The sequence below is a fragment of the Myotis myotis genome, unplaced genomic scaffold, assembly GCF_014108235.1.
Source record: "Myotis myotis isolate mMyoMyo1 unplaced genomic scaffold, mMyoMyo1.p scaffold_m19_p_1, whole genome shotgun sequence".
In the NCBI taxonomy this organism is placed as follows: Eukaryota; Metazoa; Chordata; class Mammalia; order Chiroptera; family Vespertilionidae; genus Myotis; species Myotis myotis.
This window is the reverse complement of record NW_023416313.1, coordinates 77,534,450-77,552,780: the sequence shown is the minus strand read 5'-3', so window position 1 is coordinate 77,552,780 and position 18,331 is coordinate 77,534,450. Positions and strand designations below refer to the sequence as shown.

The 18,331-nt window shown below is 44.5% G+C and overlaps 1 pseudogene; it reads left to right on the top strand.

Annotated features, from left to right (window-relative positions):
* The first annotated feature begins 12,411 nt into the window (after positions 1-12,411).
* Positions 12,412-13,560, top strand: LOC118656471 (annotated as a pseudogene).
* The last annotated feature ends 4,771 nt before the right edge of the window (positions 13,561-18,331 follow it).

Sequence of the window (18,331 nt, the reverse complement as noted above, 5' to 3'; positions counted from 1 at the left end):
TAATAGAATTAATAAAAGAATTTGGTAAAGCTCAGCCATTGTGGCTCAGAGTTGAGCACTGACCCATGAACCAGGAGGTCATCGGTTGGATTCCTGATCAGGGTACATGCCCGGGTTTGGGGCACGATCACCAGTAGTGGTGTGCAAGAAGCAGTCAATGGATAAGATTTCTCTCTCATTGATGTTTCCGTTTCTCTATCCCTCTCACTTCCTTTCTTGCCAAAAATCAACAAAACTATTTTTTAAAATTCGGTAAAGAAGCAGGATACAAAATTAATATATAGAAATCTGTGGTGTTCCAATACACTTCATCAAAAAAGGATAAAATAGGAATAAACTTAACCAAGGAGGTGAAAGACCTCTACAAAACTATGAGACACTGAAGAAAAAATTGAAGAGGATGCAAATAATAAATGGGAGGATATACTGTGTTCTTAGATAAAATGGACTAATATTGTTAAAATGACCATATCACCGAAACTATTTATAGACTCAGTACAATTTCTATCAAAATACCAATGTCATTCTTCTCAAAACTAGAACAAGTAATCCAAAATTTATATGGAACCATACAAGTTCCTGAATAGCCAAAGCAATATTGAAAAAGAAGAAGAAAGTTGGAGGTATCAATCTTCCTGATCTCAAACTATACTACAAATCTATAGTAATCAAAATAGTGTTGTACTAGCACAAAAACAGACACATAGATCAATGGAACAGAATAACAATCCTAGAAATAAGTCTTCACTTTTATGGTCAGCCAATCTATGACAAAGGTCACTAATCTAAACACTGAAGTAATGACAGTCTTTTAAACTGGTGTTGGGAAACTGGACAGATACATGCAAAAAAGAAAGAAGAAAGAAAGAAAGGAAAGAAGAAAAAAAGAAGATAATTCTCTTATACCATAAACAAAATAAACTCAAAATGGGCTAACAACTTAGATGTAAGGCCTAAAACCATAAAACTCATAGAAGAAAACAAAGGAAGTAAACTATCTGACATCAGTCTGAGTAATATCTTTTGAACACATCCCCTTGAGCAAGGAAAACAAAAGTAAAACTAAGCAAATGGAACTACATCAAACTAAAAAGATGCTGTATAGTGAAGAAAACAAAACCCTCAACAAAACAAAAAGGCAAACTACTGACTGGGAGAATGTATTTGCAAATGATATGTCTGATAAGGAGTTGATATAAATATATAAGAAACCCATGCAACTCAATAACAACAACAAAAATTCACTACAATAAAAAAAATGGGGAGGGGACTGAAAGGGCGAGGACTACGCCCTCCACCTTGCCCCAGGGTAAGGGCTACGCCCTCCACCTTGCCCCAGGGTAAGGGCTACGCCCTCCACCTTGCCCCAGGGTAAGGGCTATGCCCTTCATCTTAACTTGGCCATGTGCTCAGCAAGCTTCTTCCCGGAAGATAGTCAAGGGAAGTGCACGCCATCACTATGACCACATCCTGTGTACTCGCGCCTGGCCAATCGGCAGGGCCCACAGTCCTTTCTCCTCCTCTTACCCCAAACCCCTATAAAACCTCTCTCCACACAGAGTTTTCTCTCTCTCGGCCACTGGGCTACCGTTGCATTGGTGAGTGTGGTCGGGGAGCCGAACTAGTTCGAAATGAGGGACTCTTTGCTTTTGCATCGGACTCGCTGGCTCCCTGATGGGCTTTTTGGGAATCTTGAAATCTGGGCACAACAGGGACATGAAAAGACATTCGTCCAAAGAGGACATACAGATAGCCAACAGACATATGAAAAGATGCTTAACATCACTAATCATCAGGGAAATGCAAATCAAAACCATAATGAGATACTACCTCACACCAGTCAGAATGGCTATTATCAAGTCAACAAATAATACGTGTTGGTGAGGATGTGGAGCAAAGGGAAACATCATGCCAAGATCTCCCATTGGATATGCAGTTTGGGAAGCTTATTGGATTCTGCTTTGATGTTGTCTCAAGCTGGCCACTGGGTGTATTGGTCCTGGGCCTCTTGGGAGGGACTCTTGTGTAGGCCAATGTCAGATGCTGTCTGTGCCTGGCCCTCGGCAACCTGTTTGGAGTTACAAGGGATCTAGTTTGTGGTTGCTTCCGTTGGGCTTGGGTGCAGTCCGAAAGGACCAAGCTGCACACCAAGGCCAGCTTGTTTCAGCACTGGGCCTGGGACAGGTCGGCACAAGTCCTAAAGCACCCTGAGACCCACCACGCCCTCCCTACCCTGCTGGCTGCCTATTGGGCTTAGTCACTGAAAGAGCCTCTGGCAGAGTAGGGAGAATAGGGCTAGTGGACCTCCCCGGAGGGCGAGGGGGTGGGTGTAGTTTTCACCCCAGAGCTACAAGACTCTGTCTCAGATTTTGCTCCAACCTTGGCAGGGTGAAGCCACTAAGAATCGTGTGTGTTGGTGCTGGTGGGGCCTCTGAAGCAGGGAGGTTGAGTCTGCCGGAAGCTGGGAGGGTGGTTTTAACTGATCTCCCATTGAGAATGAAGTGCCAGTCAGGTTCACAGGGAAAGTGGTGGGAATAGCCCCTGCCTCAAAGCCAGACAACTCAGTCACTGACACCCCCTGAGTCTGCCTAGACCTCTACACCCTAGCCAAGGCAGCTGACTCAAGGCAGGGCCTAAACTCCACAGTGTGGGGTGAGAGGGAGTCTAGAGGGTGGGGCAATTGGTCGTCCCTCTTCCTCCCCGCCCCTGCCCCCCGCCCCCCCGCCACACAAAGGGGAGTGCTCCACCCAAGAAAGATGGCATGGAAGAATGACTCAGCACAGAGATCCTGGCAGCTTTCCCTTCAGCTTTCTCACAGAACCACAAGCCCCACTTTCCTCACAAAACTCTAGTTCACTCCACCCTTCTTCCCCTAGAGCCCAGGGTGAGTGGCTGTGAACCAAATTTTGTGCATTGGCCCTTTAAGAGGGTGCCTGTGTCTACAGCTGGACTCTGTCTCTTCCTGGCAGACAGAAATCCCGCAGCTTTTCACAGCTGGACGTTATGTGAGTGCCTCTTCCCAGCTCTGATGCTCTGGGCTGTGAGCCCAGCTTGGGGTTTAGGCCCCATGCTTCTGAGGGGAATCCTTCACAGTGGAGAGAACTTCAGCCTCCACCTGTGGGAGCAGAGCCAGCCTTTTTTGCATCTCTGCCCTTCCTACCAGTCTCGATGTGGCTTCTTCTGTAAATCCTTGTTTATTCCTCTTCAGCTAGCCTTCAGTTGGTGATTCAGGATGATTTTTCTTTAATTTAGTTGTAATTACAGTTTGTTCATGGGAGGATGTGAGCATAGCTTCCATCTACTCTACTGCCATCTTGAAATCTCTTTAAGGCTAATGGGTTCTTATTCTTCCTCTTCTTTCTTTCCTTTCCTTTTCTCTGACTCTTCCTTCTCCTCCTCCTCCTCCCCTCCCACAACCTCTTCCTCCTACATCTTGCTTTAGATTTTTAAAATAAGATGTAATTCACATAGCATAAAATTCACAATTTTAAAGTGTATAATTCAGTGGTTTTTAGTATATTCATGATATTGTGCCACCAGCACCACTGTCAAGAAACCCAGTACCTGTTAGGAGTCACTTCCAATTTCCTGTCTTTTGTCCCCGGTAACTCTAATCTACTTTCTGTCTCTATGGATTTGCCCATTCTGAATAGTTCACATAAATAAAATCATACAATATATTATTTGTGTTTGGTTTCTTTCACTCAGCATAATGTTGTTCAATGTATCAGTACTTTATTTCTTTTTATTACTAGATCATATTCTATTAAATAGATATTCCACATTTTGTTTATTCATTCACCTGTTTATGGACATTTGAGTTGTTTCCACTTTAAAATGTTTTAAGTGATTTTTAGAAAGAGATAAAGGGAGATGGAGAGAGAAACATTGATGTGAGAGCAATACATATAATGGCTACCTCCTGCACACCTCCAGAAAGGATCAAACCTACAACCTGGGCATGTGTCCTGACCAGGAATTGCACCAGCAACCTTTCAGTTCACAGGAGGACACCCAACCAACTGAGCCACACTGGCCAGGGTTGTTTCCACTTTTTGGCTATTATGAATAATACTCCTATGAACATTCATGTGCCGGGAGCCGGTCCATGCTTGCTGTTTCAAGGGACCTGGCATATATGGCATACTGTTCTTAATATGTTTGCTCACCTTCTTGGCACTATGTGTTTTAACCAAGGTCTCTGAGAAAGGTTGTTTCCCCAGGTAGGGATTTTCCCCTGAAGTTAGGGAGGGAATAAAACCTCTTAACTAAGTGCCAGGTGGGTAATTAATCACTTTAACTACGAACAATCATGCTTAAGCTACATAATCTTTACTCCCTGGAATGGAGATAAGAAACGCCCTAACCTTTGAAATATAGATTGATAGGATTGGAATCAACTGGTATAAATACAGATGTAAGAAGACAGAACACACAGAACTAGAGACAGAAGAACTTCGCTGGAGAGAACATGGCAAAAGATCCTGGACTGAACCTGACTACAGAAATGGGCAAGAGAACCTGACTAGAACCTGGTGACTGAACCTGGCTGGAGAACCTGGACTGAACCTGGCTGGAGAACCTAGCAGGAGAGCATGGACACGGAACCTGGCTGGGGCTCCGGACCAGAACTTCGCTGGAGATCCGGACCAGAACTTGGCTGGAGATCCTGGCTAGGCTGCTGATCAACTGAACGCTGTCTCCGTGTCATTCCTTCTTCGCCGACCCCTGGACCTGCTGGGGTTGGACTCCAGCATCTGGCGCCCGAACAGGAACCCCTAGGTAAGCCCCACTCTCGGGATGGATAGGACTCCACCGTAGGAGAGGGTGGATAGTCTTCGCCGACTCCGTCCACACCTTTGGGGACCCCTGGACATGCTGGGGCAGGACCCCGGCATCATGTACAAGCTTTTGTGTGAACATATGTTTTCAGCTTTCTTGGGTCTATACTTAGGAGTAGAATTTTTGGTCATATGGTAATTGTAAGGTTCTTGAAAGCCATCAAGAAGACTTGGGGAGCCATTTTGGGACCATGCACGATTAGTTCTCAGGCTAGTTGTATATAGTGTGGATGATGCATTTCTAATGCTCACCAAGTGATAGTGTAATTGGCTTTGGGAGATACTGACTTAGGAACTAAGGCAGGATAAGTCTGTGGGAATCAGCATAAAGACATCTAGTTGTTACAGCTAACCTGGGAAAACCAAGGCAGTAAAAATGAGGTGGAGAAAATGAAAGAAAACAAGTCCATTCACAGAAGAAGTTTTGCTTAAGAACAGAAAAACAAACATTGGCTATAAGAGAAAAGAACTGATATGCGATACTCAAAGTATAAAAGTACCACACTTACTTATTTTTGTAAATCATATCATATCTGGCTTCAAGTTTCCACTTGCCAAGATCAACAATAATCTGATATCATCCCCCCCCACCCACCCTCATGGCAAATAATTCTCTTCCCTTCCCTTGGGTTTTGCCAGGACCCAGGAAAATAGGGAGAGGCCTGTGACCTGTTTCTTCTCTCTCCTCGCCTCTCCTCCCCTCTCCTCCCCTCTCCTCCCCTCTCCTCCCCTCTCCTCCCCTCTCCTCCCCTCTCCTCTCCTCTCCTCTCCTCCCCTCCCCTCCCCTCCCCTCCCATCCCCTCCTCTTTAAAATATTTTTTATTGTTGATAGTATTATAGATCTCCCATTTCCCACCCCCCCTTTACCCTCCTCCTCCCAGCCCCCTCGCCCCCCAGGTCTTCACTACACTATTGCCTGTTTCCATGGGCTATGCATATCAGTATATAAGTTCTTTGGTTTATCTCTTCTTGTCCCCCCAATCCCACAGTGAGGTATGTCAGTCTGTTCCATGTCTCCATGCTTTGGATCTTATTTTGTTGGCAATTCATTTTGTTCATTAGATTCCACAAATAAGTGAGATCATGTGGTATTTGTCTTTCTCAGATTGGCTTATTTCACTTAGCATAATATTTTCCAGGTCCCTTTATGCTGTTTCAAAAGGGAAGAGATCCCTCTGTTTTACAGCAGCATAGTATTCCATGATGTAAATGTCTCACAGCTTTTTTATCCATTCACCTACTGATGGGTACTTGGGCTGTTTCCAAATCTTAGCTATTGTAAATAATGCTGCTATGAATATAGGGGTACATATATTCTTTCTGATTGGTGTTTTAGGGTTTTTAGGATATATTCCCAGAAGTGGGATCGCTGGGTCCAATAGACCCAGGAAAATAGGGAGAGGCCTGTGACTTGTTTCTTTTTTTATTATTTTCAGATGATCATTGTCCAGACCCACCCTCCAAGCTTTGGTCTCTATAAACCCACCTGACTCCCTTCTAGGTAGCCCATCCCCAATCCCTTCAAAATACTTTTTGCATATCCAGTTATTCTCAAAGACAGTCTAGGCTGTTTATCTCAGCCTAGGTCTTCCTCCAAAAAAAAAAAAAGCCTATTTGGGTCAGCCACTTTGATGTCCTGCAATCAAATAAACAAATGTCAAACAAATAAACAATCTATAAACTTCATTCCTGAGGCAGGAGAGCTCCAAATTCTGGAACAGAAAAGCTTGCCTACTATTGAGGGAAATCACCCCTTTCCTCTCTGTGATTAATCTTTGGTAGCAAAAATCTCCAAGAGGCCAATTTATTTTTTGATAATTCAGTTATATTAATTTAGAGCCTCATATTATAATTTAATCACCTTTGTAATTGAAAAATGAAGCTATGAAATGAATTTTGATCTTTAAATATTTAAATATATCAGAGTAGAGTGAGCTTAACAACTTTTTAATGTTTCATTATTTTTTAACTCAACGTTGCTTTGAATTTTACTTTTTGATTGTCTTTGAAACCAGTACTGTATTTGTGGAAATAATAGGACCTACACCATAGGGTAGTTGTGAGGAGTAAATGAGTTAATAAAAGCATTTTGAGCAGAGCCTGACATATAATAAATGCTCAATAAGTGTTAAATAAATAATATACAGTATATAATGTTTACTATGTTGTTCTTTGTGAACTACCTAAGCTGATTGTAGAGAAAATTGTCAGTTAAAAGTGTTCAGTACAAGTTAGGGGTGAACAAGCATTCAGAGATATGTAATCCATGATACTGAGCCAAGCCATCTGCCGCAGCAGGATACCAGAGCACCGAGGAGGTGGATGGGAGGCCTCATGAACAGATGGTGAGGGTAGAAACTCCACCCTGGGTGGAACTTCTGACAGTTGGGACACATGTTCCCACTGCAGTATCGCTTTCTTTAGCAAAACCACACCCAACTAAGATGATAAACTTATAAAGCAAACCACCCCAAGATGAAACAGGATCATGTTCCGCCCCCAGTTACAACAAATGACATAGGGTATGGACCCTCACCTACTTAAGAGCTCAAGTTGGCCTGTCACCTTCGGGGCACTTCCTTCATGCTCACAAAATATTTCTGCCCTTTCTCTTCTGCCCCACCTTTTCTTTACTTTCCTCAACCCATCACCCAGTGAGTTTGGTTCATGAATTTTAAAATTTTAGAACTTGGAAGAAGAGGAAAACCTTTTGCTTTCTCATTTGTTTTTTGATTTATCTCTAAACTCAGGATAAAACTAAGGAAGAAAGTGACAGAATCTTTGGGTTTTAAAAATGTAAACCCAAGATTTATTTGGGAGTTTCAAACCCAAATGCCTGTCAGGGCCAGAAAGCAGGATTGGGGAGCATGAGACAAGAGGAAGTGGGCTGGAAGCTATTGCAGACCGTAAGGGAGCAATGTGTGTGCAGTGACACTAGATTTTTAATTTTGGAAGAAACTTTGAAAATATAGGTCCTTGTGTGAAATCGCCTCATTTATGAATAGAGACTATGCAAGCCAGACAAAGCCCATCTTTAGGCTTTGCAAATATAATATACTAGTGGCCCAGGTCATGAAATTCTTGCACATTAAAAGGAAATTAATTAGAGGAAATATTTCAATATTGCTATTTGCCCTTTCTCTATAATAGAAGTGTCAGAGAAGAAAGAAAATTAGTAAAATGTATATGAAAATCTTCCTCCTGTCAGAGTCTGGGGTGTGCCGCGGGACCCAGAGTCAAGACCCTGCCCATCTGTGTGCACCTTGAAAGCACACGAGACCCATACCTGGCCAGCCCCACCCCCGTCAAGCCCCGCCAGGTGTGTGTGAGGGGGCAATCTCAGGTCCCCCAGCCCAGCACCAGGGTGGAGGATGCGGCCTGAGGTCCCCCATCAAGCCCCACTAGGTGGGGGGCACGGCCTGAGGTCCCCCGTCAAGCGCCACTGGGTGGGGGGTGCAGCCTCAGGTCCTCTGCCCCGGCCTGGTGCCACACAGCCTCAGGTACCTGCTTATTGCTTGTTACGGGAACCCTGCCTCCGCTGTGGGCACAGCCATCTTGTGTTACAGGAACCCTGGCTCCGCTGTGGGCGCAGCCATCTTGTGATGGCATGACGGAGTAAGGATCAATTTTCATATTACCTCTTTATTATATAGGATAGTAATCTTTTTATTCAGACTGCTATTAAATATTTCTATTCCTCCACCATGCTAGAAATCAGAAATATTAAAATATTAACTTACTAGAATGAGTTTGGTTCATGGATTTTTAAATTTTAGACATACGACCAATCAAAATAGCAGTAAAATCCCTTACATTTCTCTTAGCAATATTTTTCCTGATATGTCTCCTCAAGCAAGGGATACAAAAGAAAAACAAATGGGACTATATCAAACTAAAAAATTTTTGCATGGCAAAGGAAACTATTAATAAAACAAGAAGACAACCTGCTGAATCAGAGAAGATATTCGCCACTGATAGTCCCAGTAAGGGTTAATGTCTGAAATGTCAATAGGGTGTTGAAGTCCCCTACTATAACTGTATTGCTGTATATCCTATCTAATAAAAGACAAATAGGGTAATTAACCATACCTCTGATACGCTTCCCATTGGCTAATCAGGGTGATATGCAAATTAACTGCCAACCAAGATGGCAGCCGGCAGCCATGCAGCTGAAGCGAACATGAGGTTTGCTTGCTCCAGTGATGGAGGAAGCCAAGGTTCCCCACCTGCCGTGGCCCGGCTCTGAGCCTGAAAGCAACAGCTCCGAAAGCAACTATGTTTCAATTATAGAAGCTAAACAAACCCCAGATACCTGCTTTCAGCCAGCCGAGGTCTCAAGGCTGGAGCTGCAACAGTGTTTCAATTATAGAAGCCAAACAAACCCCAGATACCTGCTTTCAGCAGCTGAGGCCTCAAGCTGGAGCCAGGCCTCAGAGCTGGAGCTGGCTCTCAGCTCCAGTGACAGCCATAGAAGGTAAATAAATCCCAGAATGAAAAAGAAAAGAAAAAAGGAGAGGTTGGGAGCTTCAGTCACCCACCAGCCTGAAAACGGCCCTCAGCCCCTCACCCAGACTGGCCAAGCATCCCAGTGGGGACCCCCACCCTGAAGGGTGTGTGACCAGCTGCAAACAGCCATCATCCCCTCATCCAGGCTGGCCAGGCACCCCAATGGGGACCCCCACTCTGAAGGGGGTGTGACCAGATGCAAACAGCCATCATCCCCTCATCCAGGCTGGCCAGGCACCCAAGCGGGACCCCCACCCTGATCTGGGACACCCTTCAGGGCAAACCAGCCAGTCCCCATCTGTGCACCAGGCCTCTATCCTATATAGTAAAAGGGTAATATGCAAACTGATCCTAACAGCAGAAAGATTGGGAATGACTGGTCACTATGACACACACTGACCACCAGGGGGCAGACTCTCAATGCAGGAGCTGCCTTCTGGTGGTCAGTGAGCTCCACATGGGGAGTTCTGCTCAGCCACAAGCCAGGCTGATGGCTGCCAGTACAGCGGTGGTAGTGGGAGCCTCTCCTGTCTCCTCAGCAGCGCTAAGGATGTCCGACTGCAGTTTAGGCCTGCTCCCCACTGGCAAGTGAACATCCCCCGAGGGCTACTGGGCTGCCAGAGGGATGTCTGATTGCCATTTTAGGCCCAATCCCCCGGGGAGCGGGCCTAAGCCAGCAGGTGGTCATCCCCTGAGGGGTCCCAGACTGCGAGAGGGCACAGGCTGGGCTGAGGGACCGCCCCTCCCACCCCAGTGCACAAATTTTTGTGCACCGGGCCTCTAGTCCTATCTAATAAAAGAGAAACATGGTAATTGGTGTACAACTGCTACCCTTCCCATTGGCTAATCAGCGAGATATGCAAATTAACTGCCAGCCATGATGGTGGCTGGCAGCCAGGCAGCTTGAAACTAACATGAGGCTTGCTTGCTTCAGTGACGGAGGACTCCAACGTTCCCCGCCTGCCTTGCCGGCCTCTGAGCCTGCAGTTTAAGAAACATTGTAACAAATATAGAAGCTAAACAAAACCCCAGAAACCTGCTTTCAGCGAGCCGGGATCTCAGAGCTGGAGTTGATACAGAGTTTCGAATATAGAACCAAAACAAACCAGATACCTGCTTTCAGGAGCGGAGGCCTAAGAGCTGGAGCCTCAGAGCTAAAGCTGGCCCAGAATAAAAAAAAGAAAAAAAAAGAAAAAAAGGAGCTGTTGGGAGCTTCCATCACCCGCCAGCCTGAAAACAGCCCTCAGCCCCTCACCCAGACTGGCCAGGCACCCAAGTGGGGACCGCCACCCTGAAGGGTGTGTGACCAGCTGCAAACAGCCATCATCCCCTCACCCAGGCTGGCCAGGCACCCCAGTGGGGACCCCCACCCTGATCCAGGACACCCTTCAGGGCAAACCAGCCGGCCCCCACACATGCACCAGGCCTCTATCCTATATAGTAAAAGGGTAATATGCCTCCCAGCACCGGGATCAGTGGAGCCGCGAGGCCTCCCGGCACTGGGATCAGTGTGACAGGGGGCAGCTCACAAACCCTCTGATCGCCCTGCTGCTCTGTGTGTGACAGGGGGCGGGGCCACAACCTCCCTATCGGCCCTGCTCTGTTCGTGACAGGGGAAGGCGCCCCAACCTCCTGATCAGCCCTGCTCTGTGCCTGATACGGGGGGAGCTCCCCAACCTCCTGATCGCCCTGCACCTCTGTGTGTGACAGGGTGCGGCGCCCCAACCTCCCCCCCGCCCCACGGGCCCTGCTCTGTGTGTGACGGGGTAGAGCCATAACCTCCCCATCGGCCCTGCCTTGAGTGTGACAGTGGCGGTGCCCCAACCCCCTGATGGCCCTGCTCTGTGAGTGATAGAGGGCGGCGCCCCAACCCCCTGATCCGCCCTGCTCTGTGTCTGACAGGGGGCGGTGCCCCAACTCCCCTATTGCCCCTACTCTGTGCATGACAGGGGGGAGCTCCCCAACCCCCTAATGGGCCCTGCTCTGTGCATGACGGGGGGAGCTCCCCAACTCCCTGATTGACCCTGCTCTGTGCATGACAGGGTACGGAGCCCCAACCCCCCGATGGGCCCAGCTCTGTGCGTGACAGGGGGTGGCGCCACAACCTCCCTATCGACCCTGCCTTGAGTGTGACAGAGGGCGGTGCCCCAACCCCCCAATCGGCCCTACCCTGAGCATGACTGAGGGTGGCATTGCAACCTCCCAATCCTCTCTGCTCTGTGCATGACAGGGGGTGGCGCCCCAACTCCCCAATCGGCCCTGCTCTGAGCCCGACCAGGGGCTGCACCTAGGGATTGGGCCTGCCCTCTGCCACCTGGGAGCAGGCCTAAGCCAGCAGGTCGTTATCTCCCGAGGGGTCCCAGACTGCAAGAGGGCACAGGCCGGGCTGAGGGACCCCCCCTTTCCTCCCCGAGTGCACAAATTTTTGTGCACCAGGCCTCTAATATATGTATAAAAGGCCAGCGACCAAAAGGCAGAATGACCAGTCAACCAGTTGCTATGACACACTCTGACCACCAGGGAGCAGACGCTCAATGCAGGAGCTGCCCCCTGGTGGTCAGTGTGCTCCCACAGTGGGAGTATTGCTCAGCTGATGGGGATGAACTGTGCTCCCCACAGTGGGCTGGTCCCCATAGGCCATGCCCCCAACCAGTGCACGAATCCAGTGCAAATTGTCCCCAGGAGACGGGGAATTTGATCGCTTGCTATGATGTGCGCAGAACACCAAGAGGCGGCGCAGAATGTGGCGGGCAGCCAGCGGCGGCAGTGGGGTGCTGAGGGAGCTAGGGAAGGAGAAGGCGGGGAGACTGGGAGGCAGGGAACCTGATCAGCCCTGATCACTGGCCAGGGTTAGGGACCCTACCCATGCACCACTTTCATGCATTGGGCCTCTAGTTGCCTTATAAAAGAACATGCATGCCCATTTCTGGGTATAAATATTATTTACCGCAGTCTCTACTGTTCTTATACACACCAAATCCAACATTCAATCCAAATTACAAGAGATACCAAAAAGCAAGATAAAAATTAGGTAAAGCAGGGTACTGCCGCGTTGCTGGAGGATCATCTACCCTTTGGTACAGACAAAAGAGCAGTTAGCAATTGGACAGGAAAAGAATGGCACTGAAACAGATTTCCAGCAACAAATGCTTTGGGAGATTGCAGCAAGTTTTTGAACATGACAGTGTTGAACTGAACTGCAAAATGAAATTTGCCATATACTTACCACCAAAGGCAGAAACTGGAAAATGCCCTGCACTAATATTGGCTGTCTGGTTTAACTTGCACAGAACAGAATTTTATATGAAAATCTGGTTATCATCAGGCTGCCTCAAAACATGGCCTTGTCATTGCTCCAGATACCAGCCCTCGTGGCTGCAATATTAAAGGAGAAGATAAGAGCTAGGACTTTGGCACTGGTGCTGGGTTTTATGTGGATGCCACTGAACATCCTTGGAAAACTAACTACAGAATGTACTCTTATGTAACGGAGGAGCTTCCTCAACTCATAAATGCCAATTTTCCAGTGGACCCCCAAAGGATGTCTATTTTTAGCCACTCCATAGGAGGCCATGGAGCTCTGATTTGTGCTTTAAATATATTTTATTGATTTTTTTACAGAGAGGAAGGGAGAGGGATAGAGAGTTAAAAACATCGATGAGAGAGAAACATCGACCAGCTGCCTCCTGCACACCCCCTACTGGGGATGTGCCCGCAACCAAGGTACATGCCCTTGACCGGAATCGAACCCGGGACTCTTCAGTCTGCACGCCGACGCTCTACCCACTGAGCCAAACCGGTCAGGGCTGATTTGTGCTTTAAAGAATCCTGGAAAATACAAATCTGTGTCAGCATTTGCTTTAATTTGCAATCCAGTGCTTTGTCCTTGGGGCAAAAAAGCCTTTAATGCATATTTGGGAGCAGATCAAAATAAATGGAAAGCTTATGATGCTACTCATCTTGTGAAGTCCTTTCCAGGTTCTCAGCTTGACATACTAATTGATCAAGGAAAAGATGACCAGTTTCTTTCAGATGGACAGTTACTACTTGATAACTTCATAGCTGCCTGTACAGAATAGAAAATCCTTGTTGTTTTTAGGTTACAAGAGGGTTATGGTCATAGCTACTACTTCATTGCTACCTTTATTACTGATTACATCAGACATCATGCAAAATACCTGAATGCTTAAAAAACTTCAGATACGAGAATCTCTTCAGGATTATAAAAATTATAATAAACAATTGCAGGGAAATACGATTTCAAAACATTGTATTTCATAGTTCTAAAAATGCTTCATTCTATAGTTGAATCACCTTCTGAATAAATATATGAAACATTTAAAAAAAATTAGGTAAAGTAGTCAACAGAGTTAGACACAGAGGTGGTGCACATGTTGAAACTATCAGAGACCTTAAAATAACTGTAGTTAATGTTAAAAGGTTCTAGTAGAAAAGTTGAACAACATGAATGATGGGGAATTTTATCAGATGGAAATTCTAAAAAAGAGTGAAATGATAATACTATAAATGAATACCATTTTTACGGGCTAAATTGTGACCTCCCCTTTTCCCCCTCTAATTTATATGTTGAAGCCCTAACCCCCAATATGACTGTATTTGGACATAGGGCCTGCCCTAGCAGTCTAATACAACCATGATATGAGACATGAAGAATTCCTTCAACAGATTTATTAGCATAATGGGCTTAGCAGAGGAAAGAATCAGTGAATTTGGAGATAGGTAAATCTGAAATATAAGGAGTAAAAAAGGCAAGACAAAAATAAAACAGCATCCAAAAGCTGTGAAATAATATGAAATGTTCTAAACACACATGCAACTGAGTCCTATGAGGATTAAGGGAAAGAGGAAGACAGAAGAGATAATAGCTGAGATTTTCCCCAAATGAATGAAAAACAACAACAAACTCCAGATCCAGGAAGCTCAGAGAACCCCAACCAACACAAATAAAAATACAACTAGCACATCATACTCAGACTGCTGAAAATCAATGGTAAGGGGAAAATCTTAAAGATGGCATGAGAATAATGAAATAGTCCATATTCAGCAGACTTTACATTAGGCACTGTGCAACAGAAGAAGATGGAGTGACATATTTAAAATACACATGGTCCCAACTTAACAATGGTTCGATTTGTGATTTTTCAACTTTACAATGGTGTGAAAGTGATACACATAATAAATTTCATGAGATAGACAACACTTTATTATGAACTAGACTTTGAGTTGGATGGTTTTGCCTAATTGTAGGCTAATGTAAATGTTTTGTAGGCCTGGTTTTGATGTTCAGTAGGTTAGGTCTAGTAAAGATATTTCGACTTAATGATATTTTCAACATACAATGTGTTTATTGGGACAGAACCCCATCATATGCCAAAGAGCATCTGTACTGAAAGAAAAATATCAACCTAGAATTCTATATTTAGTGAAAATATCTTTCACAGATGAAAAGTTTTTTGTTTTTTTTTAAAAAAAACACCTTAAAATTTGCCATATTTGACTCAGTTCTTTTTTTTTTTTATTAATATATTTTTATTGATTTCAGAGAGGAAGAGAGAGATAGAAACATGAATGATGAGAGAGAATCATTGATTGGCTGCCTCCTGCACACCCTCTCCTGGGGATCGAGCCTGCAACCCTAGGCATGTGCCCTTGACCAGAATCGAATCTGGGACCCTTTGGTCCGCAGGCCAACGCTCTATCCACTGAGTCAAACCATTGAGAGGGAAAAGTTATTTTTGGTGTTAATCCTCACTCCAGGTTATTTTTCCATTGATTTTTAGGGAGAGTGGAAGACAGAGGGAAAGGCAGAGAGAAACATTGATGTGAGAGAAACACAGTAATTGGTTGCCTCCTGTACCCACACTGACCAGGGCCTGGGCCAGGGAGGAGCTTGCAACCAAGATATGTACCCTTGACCAGAATCGAACTTGGGACACTTTGGTCCACTCTATCTGCATGCTAGGGCTGAAAGAAAAAAAAATAAAAAATATATATATATATATATATATATATATATATATATATATATATACTTTAAATTACATTTATTATATAACATATGCATTTAAATTACATTAAATAGCTGTTATTTAATGCATGTGTCTTTATTATTTTTTAATCTTTAATTTATTTATTGGTTAAGGTACTAAATGCATGCTAAATGCATTTATCACTTGTAGACTTGCACTACAGGAAATATTAAGGTAAATTCTTAGAAGGAATATGAGACTAGAAAGAAATTTGGAACACCAATCAGAAAGGATATATGCACCCCTATGTTCATAGCAGCACAATTCACCATAGCTAAGATCTGGAAACAGCCTAAGTGCCCATCAGTAGATGAATGGATTAGAAAACTGTGGTACATCTACACGATGGAATACTATGCTGCTCTAAAAAGGAAGGAACTCTTACCATTTGCAACGGCATGGATGGAACTGGAGAGCATTATGCTAAGTGAAATAAGCCAGTCAATGTAGGAAAAATACCACATGATCTCACTCATTCATGGATAATAGAGACCATTATAAACTTTTGAACAATAATAGATACAGAGGCAGAGCTGCCTCAAACAGATTGTCAAACTGCAGCGGGAAGGCCGGGGAGGGTTGGGGGGCAGGAGGGAGGGGGGTAAGAGATCAACCAAAGGACTTGTATGTATGCATATAAGCATAACCAATGGACATAAGACACTGGGGGATAGGGGAGGCTAGGGGACTGTCAAGGGCGGCGGGGGGGGGGGGGGGAAGGACACATATGTAATACCCTTTGTAATACTTTAAGCAATAAAAAAAAAAGAAATTTGGATCTACATAAAGGAATGTAGAGTGCTAGAAATGGTAAAAATGTGGACAAATATGAATGTTTTCTTATTTTTAATCTCTTTAAAGGATAATTTACTATCTAAAGCAAAAATAGTAAGATGTATTATGGGAATTATAACATGTAGATGTAAAATGCATTTCAGCAATAGCACAAAGAATGGGAGTGAGGAAATGGAAATATATTATTGAAAGATTATTACACTTAAGGTAAAGTGCAACAATATTATTTAAAGTTAAATTTTGATAAGTATAAACCTTAGAGCAACCACTAAAAAAGCAAAAGGTAGACCCTAGCCGGTTTGGCTCAGTGGATAGAGTGTCAGCCTTCAGACCAAAGGGTCCAGTGTTCAGTGTTTCTCTCTGTCTTTCCTTTCTCTCTTCCACTCTCCCTAAAAATCAATGGAAAAAATATCCTTGGGTGAGGATTAACACATACACACATACACATAAAAAGATAGAACTAATGAACTGATAGTAGAGATAAAAAAAAAAAAGTCACGAAAAAATTAACAAGGAACAGATAGTACAAATAGAAAACATGTAGTAAGATGATAGATTTAAACTCAACCATATCAATAATGAAATTAAATGGTTTAAACAGTCCAATAAATTAGAGAGATGGTCAGATTGGATTTAAAAAGCAACTCAACTATATTACCACTATAAAAAACATTTAAAATATAAAGACACAAATGGGTTAAAACAATGGGGAAAAATACATCATGCTGGTACTAATCAAAGGAAAACTGGAGCTATATTTATATCATATTTTTAAAATTATAAATTTATTAGGTTATCTGGAAACCAGATGAGCTAAGCCCCAAAATGGTGCCAGCACCTAAGGATGGGGGGAGTTGGAGATTTTAAAGGATTCTAGAAGGGCTTTTTAGGTGGGGAATTCTCTGGGTGAGTCTGGATCCTGGGCAATCTGGAGAGGAACTTTACTGGTCTCAGCAAATGGAATGTGGTCTAAGCGAAAGGGAATGTCCGTTGCGAAATTACCTAGAAGTCAGTTTCCTAGGGGAATGGGTATTGATTTGATTATTTGATCAGACCTAACATTCCAGTCTTTTTGTTTTATGGAATAGGGATGGAGGTCATTTCTTCTGTTGTTATTTCCTGCTGAGAGGGTACATTGAGATCATAAAGGGATGGGCTTTGATTACAGTTGGCTGGAACAGTATGTAGATTCCTCATGGTTGGAGTGAGGGGTTGCAGCAGCATGATTCCCCTGAGAGACTTGTTGGTGAAGCTCAAAAGCGGTCCTGAAGGAAAGATGAAAAATGACGCAGAATACCTGGGCCAAAAACGAGGGTGAGGAATAGGAATGTTAATGGCCCTATGAAGGGAAGTAGACACCAGTTTATATTTTTTAGCCAGTAGTCACATGAATTTTCAAAATATGATAGAGCAGTGGTTAAGCCCCCTATGTCAGTCCCGACACCTGCTGAGATCCTGAGGGTTATGAGGAGAGGGATTATCTGGACTGCCCTTTTGTGTTGGATATGATGGGTTACAGAGCAGGTAAAGATTGATTATTGGAGGGCTATGTGTACATTGGGTGAGAGATAGAGTACAGGTTCCCGTCCAGTTGATCATCCCTGTTTTAGAACCCTGTCTTCTGCTAAGAAGGGATGTAGAAAAAAAAATCCCTAGCACTTGCTAAATCATTAATTACAGTCAGTGTTTGATTAGAATGCTGGGTGGGGTTTATATGTGATATCCAAGGCTGAGTAAACCTGTTGAGTGACTTGGGAGGTAAAAGCTGGTCCTGAGGCAGCCAGTGTGTCACATGTCTGGTTTTGCTGCTTTTCTGGGCCTGGAGCTTTTCTGAGGCCTAGATGTTATCTTTAGGGAGGAAAAGGCCGTTTAGACCACCTGACTACTAGTAATGATATGAAATGGGAGGAAAAGTCACCCTGGAAGCAAAGTCTCACCCTACAATTGATTATCCATTGCTAGGCACCTGGGGCTTCCCACCCTTGTGACCTTCTGTACCTGGCCCATTGTCTTTGCTCTGCTTATGTCTAACTGCCTACAGCATTGCCTCCCCCCCCACCCCCCCCCCCCGCACCAGACCCTCCCTCACCCCAAGGTTCTTGGCTCTGAAATTTCTCAGAGAAAAAGGGTGCAGGGTCT